Genomic DNA, 17,080 nt, shown 5'->3' with positions numbered 1-17,080 from the left:
TCTTTTTCACTCAGCACCTTGTTGGTCTAAATATCCCTCGCAAATTTTCCTTCTCTTGTCTTCTTTTCTTAGCTATTGACTGGTCAGATATTAACTACCAATTTAAAGTTGTGTGCTCTACAAATAAATGAAGAATGATATTGAAAGTATCCTCTGTGTTTACTGATGCTATCAGTAAGTTACATTTCTGATGCAATGTCAACTGTAAGAGGCTAAATCATAACTAGTACACTAGAAGTATTGTTATTCCTTTCTGTGGATTGTGTCAGTATTTTGCATGAGTCAGTTTCACAGTTGGGCCCCCTCAGTCAAAAGTCTTGGCACACCCCTGCACCCACTGCAGGTGGAAGTTAATCTAGACCTGCAGCATCATTTCAGACAGAAACTTGTATTTTTTCAGAGTCAAAAAAGTAGAAAGGAAATCAAGTCTTAGAGTTTGCAACATGAAAATTCAGATTAAAAAGTGTATCAGTTACACTTTGAAAATGGGAGGTCTTCTTTTATCTCTTTTTTTAGGCATTAAATTAGATTTTGTTGTGGCTGCATGGAGCTGAGGATGAGATGTGTTTTTGGCTTCAGTGCAGCGTCAGTCAGACAGGATAGGATGTTTACACTGAGAGACAGGTGTGTTAATGTCACGTGTCTGAGAGACAGCAGTGTCCAATGCCTTAAAACGACAGAGACATGAAGTTAAACAGTAAATCTCTGTTCATGTTTGACTGTGTGCTGCTTCAGTCTGCATGCTAATGTCAGGTCAGACTTCAGTCACGCTGAAGGTAAAACAGATCTGATCTGGACAGGTAGAATAAACTCGTCCAGTCCCCCTGAGGATGAAGTAAAAATCAGTGATTGGCTTTCAGATCTATGTCCCTGTGATGTTTTCGTTCAAGTTGTCATCCATAAAACGGGAAAAGGTCAGAAAGATTAATCTGAGGTCACACTAATCTCCTCTAGGCTGTGTGTGATTCTCTTAGTTTATTAAATCTGACTCATTGAACCCACAGGAGGAACCCACGTCACTCCTCCCAAACCTCAGAGTGAATACATTTACTTTGATTTTAACATCCACCTGAAGACAGTATCAACATCAGCCGACTATCATAAAAAGATCATGCCAGGAGTTAAAGCAGCACGTTCATTTTAGCTAGTTTATCAGAATGTTGATTTTAAAATGTTATGAAAAAAATACTTAACCCTCTGATATTTCTTATCATTAAAATACACATCTAATATAAAAGTGAAAAGTTACAACAAATACAAGCTAAATCAAGCTAAAAACTCTTAAACCTCTGTTTTTTAAAGTGAGTTGCACTTAGCATGAGGACTTCTAGTTTGTTTGTTTTTCCTACAGTACTTTAAAGTCCTGCGTGTACCTGAATGCATCATCTGCTCTGTCCTCATGTTCGTCCAAATGTTGTGTCTCCACCCTGAAACCTTTAAAGTCCTCTTCCTGTCACAGGCTCTGACCTTTGAGACTGATGCTCACTGAGCTGGTTGAGCTTCAGACTCACCTTTGACACACAAACATCCTTTCACCTGTTCTCACCTTCAGATTATGAGCTTCAATTTGTGAAAAACAGATATAGTCCCTTTTTTAACTACAGCATGACAGAGAAGCTTTAACATCGATGATAACCATGTTAACCCCTAGGGATGCACCAATCCTACTTTTTAGGAACCAATACCGATATCGATACCTGGGCTTTGGTATCGGCCGATACCCATACTAGCAGATCCAATCCTGGTATTGATTTAACAACCTATATTCTTTAATGTGAGGATAGAATCATGTTTTGGCAACTTCAGGCTTTTCTGACTAGATGGTGTACTGTACATGGGTTTCAAGTGCTAAACCAGAGGCTGGAATCCCTTAATTCCATGCAACCAAAACAATTAAATCCAATAACCTGTCAGTTTTTTCACACTTGAATCCATTAATAGAACGTTTCTTGCTTTTTTAAAGTAGGCTACAGCTCAGGTAAACTTCTTCCTTTGGGCTCCCATTATATTTCTCAGCGCGACTGCCATCCGTCGAAACTTCCCGGCTGCACACGTTGCAAGTTTCCGGCGGAGTTGTTAGCAAAAGAAGCATGCACCTAAACTGCAGAGCCTCTGTAGTTATCCTCCATCATGCTCCACCGGGCAAAATTGCACAGACCAGCCATTGCTGATGACGTAGGAGACGCACATGGCTGTTGTAAACACAGACAAGCATAGAACTGAGATGAATAAATCTGCCGTATGGATCGGCACTATATATCGGCCCCTTGCCACCAATATCCGATCGAGCTTTTTGAGTCCAATCTAGCCGATATCTGATACCAGGATACACAATTTTTGGTACAATTTCCGGAAAAGTGTGTCCATAAATGTAACAGATTTTATATTATGAGTTCATACCTGTACTTGCAAACAGCGGCCCTGTCTCTGAGAAAACATAGCATCATTCCTTGGTTTATTACATCCCTTAGGCAGAGAACTGTTCATCTGTGTCTTGTGAGTCTCAGTTTCACTGTACAGTAAATAGTGAGTCACACTGAGGCTTTACTGTGATATGAAGTAAGAACGAACAAACAAAAGTATTGTTATTAATCAAAAATTTTGAAGTATTTCTTTGTTGAATGGAGGCCAGATCGATCATTTCTGATGCATTCCAGGAAGCCTGGGAAATCTGATTCTGATCGGCTTTCGCAAAACAGCCGCAAGCAAATGTGATGCTCATGTTGAAATGTTTGATCTAGTGTAGATTGTTAGCTGTGCTTGCATACAGATATCTGTTTATAGGGATAGATAAAGTGTCAGATGAAAGTTTGGATGTTGGTGTGGTGGATTTTGTTCTGCCTGCTTTTACTCTCTGTACTGACTGTTAATCCTGTGTACACCAAAGCCTGCTGGTACATGATTGTCAATGCTACTTGGATTTGAATCTGTAAAGCAACATGAAACATCCTAAACAAATGTGCCATATTGTGTGAGGAATTTTACCACAGTTACCACAGACAGGTTCCATCAAGGGTAAAAGTTTGAGAACTTTCTGAATCAACTAAATGTGTGTAAAAGATAATTTCCGTACCTGATGAAACGCAGCTGCAATGAGTGCACCGAGTCCTGACACTGCCACTAGAGAAAAGCCAATCTTCATACAGTTTCAGAGTTTTCTGAATCTTGTGCTGGCTTCTGTAAGGGAGAACTACAGAAGTAAGAAGGATGGAGGATATGAAGGAGATTGCATGCTCTTCTTTTTTGCCAGCATGCCAGGAGAGACGTTGGGGAAATGCTCCTTCAAAGGGTACAGGAAGACTCAGATTCAGACTTGACCTGAGCTGCTGCAAAAGTTATTTTATCCTATCTCTGAGGACCTGCAGAGTATTTTTCTTTCTCCCTCTGAACCACCCTCCAAGGAGAGGAAAGGGAGAAATCTGGTCTTGTTCTCCCGCAGTTTATTTGGTTCTGTTTGATTTATGGCACTGATCTCTCTGTTTCTCTCCTCCTCTGGTTTCCATGGTGATCCAGATTGCTAAATGTGATGTGAAACGTCTGTAATCAAGAGGAATTGCAGATATTGGAAAATGATAAATGTGACAGTCAGGGTGCTGAATCATAGAAAACACTCTGGTTTCATGAAAAAAAACAAAGAACATTTATGATTTTCTTTGTTTTGCTGCTTCTGGTTGTTTTTCTTTGATTGTTGTTTTCTTGTGCATCTTTAAGTGAACCTCCAGTAAGGCAGAAAGACGGGGTCTGCAGACTCTGCAGCTGTCTCACTGTCGGAACAATCAGCTTTCTGTGTGTTTGTTTGATGAAGTCTATTAGTGAGCTCTAGACTCATCTGTGTTTTCATCTGCTGAGTCTCTGAGAGCATCATCAGACACTCTTAAAATATCCTATTTTGTTGAAGTAGACGGTATAATAATAACTTTGACATGACTTTCCTCTGAGACTGTGTTCATAGTGCTTCTGTAGTGCTGTGAGATTGAATTCTGCATCATACAGCTAATGGCAAGTGAAATGAAATGACCCCCTACAGTCTGTATCTTCATGGTGGGTTGTCAGAAAATATTTCAGATATACTTGTACTACAGCAAAAATAGTTTCATAATATAATGTTGTTTGGCCTCACTTCTAAGTTGTTTAAAGAGAAATTTAAATGCTGAGTAATCGACTAATCCAAAGGTAAGACAACTCAGGAGACAGACAAATTTGAGAGTATGACTAACATTAGCAGTGCTAGCACCACCAGCATTCGGTCTTTCTTGGAGTTTAACATCCACTTGTCTGTGTTTGTAACTCATTGCTCCAGACACGACCTATACCTTTCTCTTCATTTTCTAGTTTAAAATACTGCTAAACCACGCCACACCATGAGATAACATCTGTCCCCTTTGTTTGTTTACATCCAGGTGGTTCAGCATTATAGTATTATGGCTGTAGCCATTGATCTGATGTACAGCTACGGCGAGCTACGGTTAATAACTGCTTTAATTGACTAGCAAGGGTGACAAAGTTTTAACGTCAAGTTGACTCAATGCACCCATCCGTACTTGATACCACCCATAATCTCTTAAGCTAACTATGAAGCTACAACTAGCTGCTCAGTTAGCTTATGTCAGTCGTGTTTGCATCAATGGCAAGTGGAGAAAACTCACTTTTTCAATGCAATTAACATTTATTTAAATTTTTAAAGTAATTGTTGGGGTCTTTTTTTGCCTTTATGATAGTACAGCTGAAGAAAGACCTGAGATGTGGGGAGTAGAGACATGCAGCTAATGATCGCAGCCGGGAGTCAACCTCTGCGACTAGGACTATGGCCTCTGTATGTGGGGCGCTTAGACAGCTAGGCCACCAGCGCCCCACAATGAACATTTTATAATTCAATGCCCATTTCTATACAAACATACATGGGGTGGTCCATGAGGAATGCACTGATGTATCAATTCAACTTTGGTTTCACCAATGTCTTCAGCCAATGTTAATCTGATGTGTAGTGTAGCATCAAGCTAGGAGACGTCACTAGGGATGCACTGATCCTACTTTTTAGGTCCTGATACCGATATCAATACCTGGGCTTTGGTATCTGCCGATACCCATACTAGCCGATCCGATCTGATCCTGGTATTGATTTAACAATCTCTATTCCTTAATGTGAGGATAGAATCATGTTTTGGCAACTTAAGGCTTTTCTGACATGATGTTGAACTGTACCTGGGTTTCAAGTGCTAAGTGCCAGAGGCTGGAATCCCTTAATTTCAAGGATCCGGAACAATTAAATCCAATAACCTGTCAGTTTTTTCACACTTTGAATCCATTTTTAGAAGGTTTCTTGTTTCTTTGCAGTACGCTACAGCTCACGTAAACTTCTTCCTTTGAGTTTCCATTATATTTTTCAGCGTGACTGCCATCCATCGAAACATTACTGCTGCACATGTTGCAAATTTCCGGCAGAGTTGTTAGCAAAAGAAGCCTGACATGCACCTAAACTGCAGAGCCTCTGTAGTTACCCTCCATCATGCTCCACCGGGCAAAATTGCACAGACCGGCCGTAGCTGATGACGTAGGAGACGCACATGGCTGTTGTAAACACAGAAAAGCATAGAACTGAGTTGAAGAGATCTGCCATATGGATCAGTGCTATATATCGGCCCTTTGTCACCGATATCTGATCTAGCGTTTTGAGTCCAATCTAGCTGATATCGGATACCAGGATCAGATCAGTGCATTCCTAGACGTCACCAGATACACTTACTGTGATTTGTCTTCGTGGATAATGTGAAAGAAAATACCAGCAGTGTGGGAGTGTTACACTATCTCTGGGTCGGGTCAGCAACATGCAGTTTGTAAGATCCGTCACACAGAATATTCAAGAGAAGGAACTACTAGAAACAGTTTAAACACACATCAAACCTCATAGCTCATTCGAGACGGGATCACAGCAGATATGTGACCAACAGCCGTGGAAGAAGACAGCTTGAATCTGTTATTATTAGTACTCTGTTGATCAAAATGCAGAGCAGCTGTGCTTCAGTCTGCAGAATCTTAACACTGAGATAAAGAAAGACTTGAAGCTCATCTGCCATTTTTGTTTCAAAGCACTCTCACCAAGTAGCTAAAGTGCGTCTATTTTTCAGCAATCTTTCTACTTTTTACATCTATCATGATAATCCCTCGCTGAAACATCATAAAGCTGGGATGTTGTTACCATGTAGCTCGACAAACTCTGTCTCATAGTTCCATCTTGCAGCACCGACTTCATCATTTTTCTTTTGCTTCGCCATTTTGTTTGTTTACGCTTGCGGCGTGTAGAGTGTGAGGCTAATTGTCATTCACTATGACACACTACACTGAATAGAAACAAGTGATTGTCTGACAGATCGGGATATAATCCTCCTTATATTGCGTTAGTCTGACTTTGACATAAGATGTTTTCCGAGTCTGCAGAGACCTCACACTCTCACGCCCCCTCTTTGTGTCTGACTTCATGTTCAGCAGAGTGCTGCTGAGCTGATAATGAAACGTCAATTATCATCATTGATCGTGTGCAATGAAGCAATGTGGTTAATTTATGAAGCTGCTGCTATAAAAATCAATGTACCTGCAATTAAGATTCAACAGTTGTATGTCAGACTCCTCTATTCATCTTAACCACTCTTTTTCATCACTTTATCTGAAGTTAGAGTTTTTCTTTTTTTGTCTCTATCACACGTCCTCTGAGTTGTATCTGAGCTGCTCTGTGTGTCTTCATCCTGAACATGGCGGTTTGTTATGGTTGAGTTTTAATTGCGTGAGGAGCATGCGCGGCGTGAGAGGTCGGAAGGGCTGAGAGCTCCTGACGGCGTGTCAAGCGCGGTGGATTTAAACTCGCTAAAAAAGTTCCATTTAAATTTACTGGATGAAGTCCCATAACAAAGAGCAGCCAAGGATCACTTAGGTGACAACTACCTGATTTAAAGACATCTACAACCACACATAGCTGATGCTCACGAGACAGCAAAACAAAATGCCAACTTCAGGGGGAGGATCCAGTTACAACGCCAGGTTCGACGAACTGGAATCGAAATTGGACAAAATACTGGAACTCAATGCCTCTACGAACACACTGCTGAACTCTGTTGTTCAGCGAATGGATGCCTTCGATGGAAGAATGGAAAATCTAGTAGGTGAAATGCACGATCAAGGAGTGAAGTTAGACACACAGGAAAACCGAGTCTCCAAATTAGAAAGGAAAATGCAGCTGGCCACTGATTACATTGATCAACTTGAAAACCGGCACCGCCAGAACAATTTAAGACTCCTGAACGTACCGGAGAGGGAAGAAAGGGATTTGCCAATGATTACCTTTTTAGTTAAAACTTTAAAGGAGAAATGGAGCCTAACACTAAAGGAAGAGGATTTTGAAAGAGCGCATCGCGTGGGGCCAATTAAGGACAACGCAAAACACCCCCGCGCCATCATCTTCAAGCTCCATCATTTTCAGAAGAAACTGCAGATCTTGAAACAGGCCAAGGGGAGACAAGATGGGAGCAACTTCAGAGTGGTTACGGATATGTCCGCTCAGACCCGCGCAAGGAGAGCTGAGTTCTGGCCCTTAAGAGAACAACTACACCGGCTGAATGTAAAGACATTTCTGCGGCACCCGGCAACACTGTGCGTGGAGGACGGAGGGACAGTGATGAGCTTCGGATCCTTTGAGGAGGCCAAAGTGGAGTTACAACAAAAATACCCCTCTATTATCAAAAAGAATCCATAATGGGATCCCAAGGTCTGAGGCAAGACATCTGTGGTCGGTAAGGAATGTATTATTTATTTTTAACTGGTAAGCCACGCCAGGTTAAAGAGCGGATGGGCATTCATTAGTGAAGCTGGCCATGAAGTAATTGTACCCAAGCCAGAATTAAATGAACTGATAAGGACAAATGACAATAGTTCTAAACAATGGACTTGATATCACAATATCCTTGATGAACAGAGAACTATGGACTGAGTTAATTGCAGCGTACGTCCACACGTTACTGAGTTAAACTGAGAGCGGAACTTTGATGCCGTTTTGGTATCTTCTCTCCCCTTACCGAATTTTGTCTGGAGCTGACAGCAAAGTGTCTGTGGATTGGAACTTTATTTCACTCATCCTCTCTCTCTCTCTCTCTCTCTCTCTCTCTCTCTCTCTCTCTCTCTCATTTTATTTATTTTTTCTATTTCTTTCTCATCTTATCAATATTTTTTACTTTTTTTATTTCTTGTTTATGTATTCGTGTGTGTATGTGTGTGTACATATGGGTATATACATATACAAGCGTGTGTGGGTGTGTGTGTGTATATATGTATGTATGTATGTATATATATATATATATATGTGTATGTGTATGTATATATATGTATATATGTATATATTTTAATTTCTGTGGGAATTGTAGTCTTTTCTATTTTTTTATTTAATTATCCTATCTAACCAATTTATTGATTCATTTATTTAGTAAAATTGATGTCCTCAAACAAAAGGGACTTATTTTCTTTCACTCTGCTCATTTTATGTGTCCCTGTAAAACGAGTACTGTATAAAAGTGCATAAATAGATACATTTGAGTTATTTGTGTAAATATGTGGGACTGAAATCTAAGTTCTCGGTTAGTTATAATATAGGGTAGGATGTGATGAGTATGTGTGGGTGTTGAGATGGTGTTGACATCTACATGGAGGGAGATGAGAGTTTGCAGGTATTTCAGAGAGAAAGCGGGTCTGAGTTGGTGTGGGAGAGCGCAGTAGGATGTATTGGACCATCGCTGACATGCCAAAATAGAGCAGGGTTTAGGGGTTTATAGCTCTAGCAAAGCATGTCTCTCAAAAAAGAGTTTAGGGATACACGTAAGGGGTTATGGTGTTTGGTGTTGGTGATATATGTTTGTGTGCTTGTGTATGTATGGATGTGCATCTGCGTGTGCTTCAGCTTTAGGGGGCTTCCTTATGACAAATTGATACGATATTCAACTACCTGGTGCTTTTGTGGCTTTACTGCTAATAAAATGTCGACCCCAACGTAGAATATGGCTCTTAATAATCCAATACAAACTCTTCCGATAACTGTCCAGGTTGCAACTTGGAATGTGAATGGACTACAAGAAGGCACAAAAAAACATAAAGTCTTATATCATTTAGGAAAATTGTCCTCTGACATTGTTTTTTTGCAAGAACTTCATTTTGAAACAGGACAAATAGAATACCTTAAAAGGCAATGGGTGGGGGAGGCCTTTGAAGCAGCATTGAATTCCAGGAGTAGGGGGGTGGGGATATTAATTAATAAGAGGATACCATTTAAGTTGGTCTCCAAACATGCAGATGTCTATGGTAGATACCTAGTGGTCAAATGTGAACTGTTCGGAGAAATCTACACCCTTGTAAACATTTACAAACCACCTATTTCAGATATGTCATTTTTAAGCAAAATTCAAAATGTGCTGGACAGCTCTCCTTCAGGAGTGATTATACTAGGGGGAGACCTGAATAATATTTTCAGCTCTCATGATAGCACAACTAAGAGCAGGAAAATCAACCCACCAAAAAAACTCTTGAATTTTCTCTCAGTAAACGAACTACAAGATATATGGAGAATCTTACATCCCAATACAATAGACTATACATACTTCTCACACTCTCAAAAAAGCTATAGTCGAATAGATTACATATTTATATCAAAGTCAGCTCTGGATAGGGTAATATCGAGCAAAATCAATGAAATTATCATATCTGATCATGCCATTGTTACATGTACTATATCCCCAAAACAAAACACAACATCTCATAGGATATGGAGAATGAATAGGACATTTATAATGGATAATGAATTTTTGAAGTATATTAAGATGCATATCGACTTATTTATTCAAACTAATGTAAAAGATGGGGACGCTCAGGACAGGCCTGCAATAGATGTAATATGGGATGCCTTCAAGGCATATATAAGAGGGATAATGTTAGGATTTGCAGCAAAAAGGAAAGCAAATTTGAACAATGAAATCGATAAACTGAGGGAACATATAAAGATCTTAGAGAAAAAACACAAGACACAAGTCAACAACAGGACTGCGACTCAGTTACAGGACTTAAAGCTGAAACTCGATAGCTTGTTATCCAAGAAAGCCAATGATTTTAGACACAACTGTAACAAACTCAACTATATTTCTGCTAATAAATCAGGTAAACAGTTAACATCTCTAGTTAAAAAAGTATTGAAAAGACAACCTATATCATTAAAAAACAAAACATCAGATTCTATCTGCAGAAATAATCAGATCATTAACAGAGAATTTAAATCCTTTTATCAGGACTTATACACAACTGAAATAAAAGAACAGGACCCTCTTCCCTTTCTAAAATCAATTAATTTGAAGTGTTTATCAGAGGAACAAAAAGAGGAACTCAATAAAGAATTGACTTGGGCAGAGATTAAAGATGCTATTAAAACTTCCCCCTTAAAAAAAGCTCCAGGACCGGACGGCCTTCCAGTTGAATTTTATTCAACATTTTGGTCAAGTATAGACTCTCTGTTTATGGATATGGTAAACTCTGCCCAAACTAACCAAACACTCCCACAAACAATGTACTCTGCAATAATCTCAGTAATACCAAAACCTGGCAGAGAATGTGATACGCCTTCTGATTTCAGACCTATTAGCTTAATTAATTGTGATAAAAAAATTATTACCAAAGCTTTAAACAACAGACTAGCCCAGGTATTACCAGATGTTATCCATCATGATCAAACAGGTTTCATAAAAAACAGAGACTTAAAAACTAATGTCAGAACATGTATATCTTTGATACAGTATGCAAAAAAATTTAAGAAGGATCTAACACTAATGGCGATCGATGCAGAGAAAGCTTTCGACCGACTTGAACTGGATTATTTGTTTAAAGTACTAGAGGTGTACAACTTCCCCTTAAGATTTATTAATATGGTCAAAACAATTTACAAGTCTCCAAAGGCACAAGTATATACAAATGGAATTATTTCAGAGCCCTTTTCCTTAAGTAGAGGCACAGCTCAAGGATGTCCCCTCTCACCTTCTTTGTTTGCATTGGCAATAGAACCTTTAGCTCAAAAAATACGACAAACTGAACCAATAACTGGCATTACAATTGGTACAAAGGAGTATAAGCTTAATTTATTTGCAGATGATTTATTACTTTACTTAAGCAATGTTCACAGCTCTATCCCATATGTTATTGAAATCATGAAGGACTTCTCAAAGATATCAGGATATAAAATGAATGTAGGGAAAACAGAAGTTATGGTTCTAGATCACAACACAAAAGATTTGGGAAAGCTAAAGCAATTTAAAGTACAAACAAGGAATATTAAATATCTTGGTTGTTATATTAGTGCAGACAAGCTCCAGCTATACAAGGACAATTACCTCCCATTAGTTAAAGACCTGAAAAAAGACTTGGACAGGTGGTGTGATTTGAAGATAAATTTAATAGGTAGAATACATCTCTTTAAGATGATGTGGTTACCAAAATTTCTGTTCGTATTTCAGACATTACCTATTTCTCCTCCAAAAAATTTTTTCAAAGAAGTGAACTCTCTCCTGTCATCCTTTATTTGGGCTAAGAAAGCTTGCCGACTGAAGAGAAAAATATTGCACTACCCAAAAGAAGAAGGAGGCCTTGGTCTACCCGACTTAGAACTGTATCATAGTGCAGCTCAGATGTTTTATATTGATCAGGTAATAAACCACACAAACAAGGAGCCTTGGATACATATAGAAAATCAACAGTTACAGCCCAACAACTTACTTTTAGCTCTTTTTTCCAATCACAAAATGAAAACAGTAAATTTTGTAATTAACAGTACCATAAATGCTTGGAAAAAAATAAAAAAAAGAATAGGGGAAGAAATAGGAGTCCCGAAACACATTAAAATTTGGAATAACCCATTCATAACTATTCAAAACTCCCAGCTCCATTGGGAGACGTGGATTAACTGTGGAATTCAGAATTTATCAGACATTATAAACCAAAATTGTGTTCTTTCCTTTCAAGAATTGAAGTCTAAATATCAACTAATAGACACTCAATTTTTTAAGTATTTACAATTGAAAAACTGGATAACAGGAAACCTCAACCTTGAAAATGGAATATCAACAGAATTAGAGGAAATTTTAAACAAAAAAAATAAAAAGAAAAGACTAGTAGGTGCTGTGTATAATATTCTTATCAGGGCCAAAAGCAACGAAGAACTGTTACAAAAGTTATATGATAAGTGGAATGAGGATCTCAACACTGTAGATGCAAAAACAAAATGGAAGGATTGCTTAAAACTAACATATAACATAAGCACTAATGAAAATCTGCGCCTAATCCAGTATAAGTTAATGACAAGAATGTATTATAGTAGAGATAAAATTCATAAATTTGACCCCAGCTGCTCAGATAGATGTTTAAAATGTAACTTCCACAGCGACTCCCTGATACATGCTTTTTGGTATTGTGCCAAAATTAGGAAAACTTGGAATGATATTGAAATATGGATGTCTAATATATATGATTACAAAGTTGAGTTCTCACCCGTTGTTTGTATTTTCCAAAACTGTGACAAAATGAGACACCCGTCTGGATGTCACATTCTGTTTTCATCATTAGTTTTTAAGAAACTTATTTTGAAAAATTGGAAAAATAAGGAAGCACCTACGCTTCAAATGTGGAAAACACTCATGAAATATTATTTGAGTATTGAAAGGACAATATCGGAGGACAGCAATAAAGGAAAACTATTTGACAGTATATGGAGCAAGATTTATGAAGCTCTGTAGACGAGAGAAGCCACAAAGTCACCTGAGTACCATAAACATTAAGGAACCCCCCTCAGACTTGTTGTATTAGCGCACGTGTGTGTGTGTGTGTGTGCGTGTGTGTGCGTGTGTGTGTGTGTGTGTGTGTATGTGTGTGGGTGTGGGTGTGGGTGTGTGTGTGTGGGTGTGTGGGTGGGTGTGTGGGTGGGTGTGAGGGTGGGTGTGAGGGTGGGTGGGTGGATGTGGGTGTTGGTATTAGTGTTGGTGTGAGTCTATATGTCGGTGAAGGTGTATGGTGGACAGGTGTAAACATGTCAGAGTGGGTGTAAGGGATACCCACTACCTGTGAGATCAAATTAATATATCTGTAATGTGAATGAACAACACAGAATCTATTAAATGAAATTTGATTTCTTTGTTTTGTTTCTGTCTTTTGCTTGTTTGTTGTGTTTTTATTTGTATTTTATTTTTTATTATTTGGAATCAAGACGACTAATTATTTGAATCACAGGATGTACTGATGTATTTGGACCTGTACACTCAATAAAATAAAATTATATAAAAAAAAAGAGTTTTAATGTGCAAAGAATCAAACCAAGCTTCAAAACTGTTTCACTTCTTTAACCACAAGATGCATAGAAGAACAAATTCTAAACTTGTACCACATAACTCAATACAATGCAACTTTTATTGCTTAAACATATTGAACAAATCAGTACATTTGTGGATGCTTTTGCAGAATCCTACGACTAGAGATGTGCTTGTTTTGTCAACTAAATAATTAAACATCATCACCATCGCTAGTTGACACCAGAGGTACTAGTCGGTTAAACAAGTTATTAGTATTTTTAATATCCTAGGCCGGAAATGCGGGTCATTTGTTGTTTCTTAAGCCTGGTTTTTACTTCTGCGTTGATGCTATGCAACAGTGGCCGACCCAAACATAAGCCCTACAGTCTTGTGTGTTGATCTATCCGTGTTGAGCAGCAATACTACACCAAAATGGTCACCTGTTTCCTGTCCTGCTACATTCTTTTGAATATGTGGCTCTTCAGTTAAATACATCCTCTCGGTCTATATTTCTTAATATTTACAGACCACCTAAATACTGTACTGATTTCTCTGATGAACCATGTTGAACTACTATCTCTTATGTTTTAATTGTTGGTGATTTTAACATCCATGTTGACAAACCTGAGGACAGAGTGACTGAAGAACTGTGTTATGTCCTTGACAACTCAGCATGTGATGCAGCCCACACACAAAAGGGGCCACATCCTAGACTTGGTTATCTCTAAGGGTCTAAACATTTCCAAGGTTCTGGTATCTGATGTTGCTCTCTCTGATCACTGCTGTTTCTTTGAAAGTGATTTATCTTTGAACACTAATGTTCAAACTGAGGTTATCTCAAAACGTTACATTACTGAAAGTACCAGTGATATATTTATTCAGGCTTTCTCTTCCATAACCCCCCTCTCTGGGTTCTCTGCAAATGAACTTGTAGAAGATTTCACTTTAAAAATTACAAATATTATTGATTCCATTGCACCAACTAAAGTAAAAGTGGTCTCCAATAAGAAAAAATCGCCTTGGAGGAATACCATGCAGGTCAAACATGAAAAAAAGGAATGTCGAAAAGCTGAGCACAGGTGGTGTAAAACAAAGCTTCAGGTTCATTATGACATTTATAAAGAAAGACTTCACATGTTTAATCTAGAACTGAAAAAGTCAAGGCAGACCTTCTTCTCAGACATTATCTCCAAAAACAAAGATAATACACGCGCCGTTTGCTACAGTCGACAGGCTAACAAACCCCCCTGTGCCAGTGGCCTCTGAACATTTATCTACCAAGGCCTGCAATGAATTTGCATCCTTCTTCACTGCCAAAATTCAGAAAATCAGACAAGCAGTCAGCACTACTGTACGAGGTACTGGGAATGTGTTATCTGTGTGTCCACCAAAAAACAACTCAATCACTATGACACAATTTAATCCAATAAATTACAAAAACCTACAAGATATAATACAACATTTGAAATCCTCATCCTGCTGCCTTGATACCATCACCATTTTTCAAAAAGGTTTCAGACTGCATGACCTCAGATCTGCTTCAAATTGTCAACATGTCTCTTCTTTCAGGTGTCTTCCCCCAGGCCATGAAAACAGCAGTAATTAAACCACTCTGAAGAAGAACAATTTAGATGCATCAGAAATGAACAACTATAGGCCGATATCAAACCTCCCTTTTTTAAGTAAAATTATTGAAAAAGCTGTTTTTCAACAATTGAACAATTATCTAATGATAAATGACTGTTTTGATCTTAGTGCTGCTTTTGACACAGTTGACCACAAGATACTACTGGACAGACTTGAAAACTGGGTGGGACTCTCTGGTGCAGTACTAAATTGGCTTAAGTCCTATTTAAATGACCGGGACTATTTTGTGTCTATAGGTAAATACACATCTGAGCGGATGAAAATCGTATGTGGAGTACCTCAGGGATCCATTCTGGGGCCTCTGCTATTCAACATCTACATGCTCCCCTTAGGTCAGATAATAAGAAACAACTAAATAAAATACCATAGCTATGCAGACGACACACACATTTACATCACCATATCACCAGGGGATTATAGTCCCATACAAACACTGAGTAAATGCTTTGAACAAATCAATGACTGGACGAGCCAGAACTTTCTTCAGTTAATCAAAGAAAAAACTGAAATGATTGTTTTTGGAGCCAAGGAAGAAAGGTTAAAGGTCACTGCTCAGCTCCAATTTGCAATGATGAAATGTTCAAACCAAGCCAGAAACCTTGGTGTAATCATAGACTCAGACCTTAATTTCAGCAGCCACATTAAGACAATTACAAAGTCTGCCTACTATCACCTTAAGAATATATCAAGGATTGAAGGACTTATGTCTCAGCAGGATGCAGAAAAACTCGTCCATGCATTTATCTTTAACAGACTAGACTACTGTAATGGGGTCTTTACAGGACTCCCTAAAAAGTCCATCCGACGGCTGCAGCTCATACAGAATGCTGCTGCATGAGTCCTAACAAGGACCAAAAAAGTAGACCACATCACTCCAGTTCTTAGATCTCTACACTGGCTTCCTGTCTGTCAGAGAATAGACTTTAAAATCCTGCTGATGGTTTATAAAACACTGAATGGTTTAGGCCCAAAATACATTGCTGATCTGCTACTACTTTATGAACCACCTCGACCTCTGACGTCATCAGGTACTGGTCTGCTTTCAGTCCCTAGAGTCAGAGCGAAAACATGGTGAAGCAGCGTTTAGTCATTATGCATCATATATCTGGAACACACTCCCTGAAAGCTGTAGGTCTGCTCCAACTCTCACCTCTTTTAAATCCAAGATTAAGACTTTTTTATTTGCCACTGCCTTCCTATCTTAGATTATTTTAACCCACTTTAAATTAAAATTTTAATGTAATTTTTAATATATTCTAATTTTCTTTTTCTTTTCTGTTTTATTATATTTGTCATTTTAATTATGTTCTTTTATGCCTGTCTGAATGTCTCCAATGTTTTTAATGTTTTAATGTAAAGCACATTGAGTAGCCCTTGTGTGTGAAATGCGCTATACAAATAAAGCTGCCTTGCCTTGCCTTGCCTAAACCCATTGACACTGTTTACCTGCAAACTCTGTGATCCTGTGAATAGCCATGTAAAATACAATCTGCTGAATTTAAACTTTTTGTCTGAGCTTTTTCTTACCTTTAGATGGTCGGTTAGCTTGAATTTAAATTTCCATTCAAATGATAAGAGAATGAGTCGCTTTGGAACATCCTTAATTACTATAACACTCAACATGCTTCTATATTGACTCATTTTCTTTTCGCAAAATTATGCTGTAACAGAAGGCATCTTACATAATTTACAATTTCCATTGAAATCATTTAATATTTTCTGTATTTTTCCTGTACAAGAGCAATTATTTATCACTGTACAATGTGCATTATCTACCATGCTAAATACATTATTTACTGTAAAATAGACATAGTTTTATTTGAATGCATGTTTGCTATGTTACTCTGGATGTTTGAGAGTCTTCTAGTAACAGTGGAGCTTTTCTCATCTTGGATGTACCCTGTATAGAGCTTTCTATTTCCATCTCCTTTTCCATAACTACTCAGTAAAGTAACTAAGTGTGTCACAATTGCCTTAAATATTTCATGAGAGCACAGTCCACATGCCTGCTGATAGTGTTTAAAGCAGCATTGTGCACAAATGCAGTGTTTTCTTAAAAGAAAGAAGCATCTTTTGACGTC

At 38.3% G+C, this 17,080-nt stretch overlaps 1 protein-coding gene across 3 annotated transcripts in view; it reads left to right on the top strand.

Moving 5' to 3' along the window:
- The window catches only part of sstr3 (somatostatin receptor 3), a 28,743-nt gene that overhangs the window by 6,414 nt on the left and 5,249 nt on the right, over positions 1-17,080 (top strand). The window contains exon 1 of one of the 3 annotated variants that reach the window (XM_034710556.1): positions 7,390-7,781. The exons of the other annotated variants lie outside the window; for them this stretch is intronic. The gene's annotated coding sequence lies outside the window, so the exon portion shown is untranslated. Of the gene's footprint in view, positions 1-7,389; positions 7,782-17,080 lie in introns of those variants that run through there. 3 annotated transcript variants of the gene reach the window in all.

Source organism: Notolabrus celidotus, chromosome 20, assembly GCF_009762535.1.
Source record: "Notolabrus celidotus isolate fNotCel1 chromosome 20, fNotCel1.pri, whole genome shotgun sequence".
NCBI lineage: Eukaryota > Metazoa > Chordata > Actinopteri > Labriformes > Labridae > Notolabrus > Notolabrus celidotus.
Note: the sequence above shows the minus strand (reverse complement) of the source record. Positions and strands in the feature narration are given on the sequence as shown.